We start from the raw sequence: 240 nt of genomic DNA, 5'->3' as shown, positions 1-240 counted from the left end.
GGCCTCATGATTAACGTGGTCAAAGGCAGCACTAAAATCAAGGACAATCATACAATCTTCCTAACCACAATCAAGGGATTTCTATATAGCATTGGAGATTGTAAGAAGGACATCACTTGCTCCATGGCCTTTATGAAAATCAAATTGCAAACTAGGGAATAGATGATTACCTACAGCAAACCTATTAGGATGTTTTGCCAGAAGACATTCAAAAACTTCATATAATATAAGAGTTATGGA

The sequence above is a fragment of the Palaemon carinicauda genome, chromosome 1, assembly GCF_036898095.1.
Source record: "Palaemon carinicauda isolate YSFRI2023 chromosome 1, ASM3689809v2, whole genome shotgun sequence".
NCBI classification, from domain to species: Eukaryota; Metazoa; Arthropoda; class Malacostraca; order Decapoda; family Palaemonidae; genus Palaemon; species Palaemon carinicauda.
The sequence above is the reverse complement of the archived record's forward strand: the minus strand, read 5'-3'. Positions refer to the sequence as shown.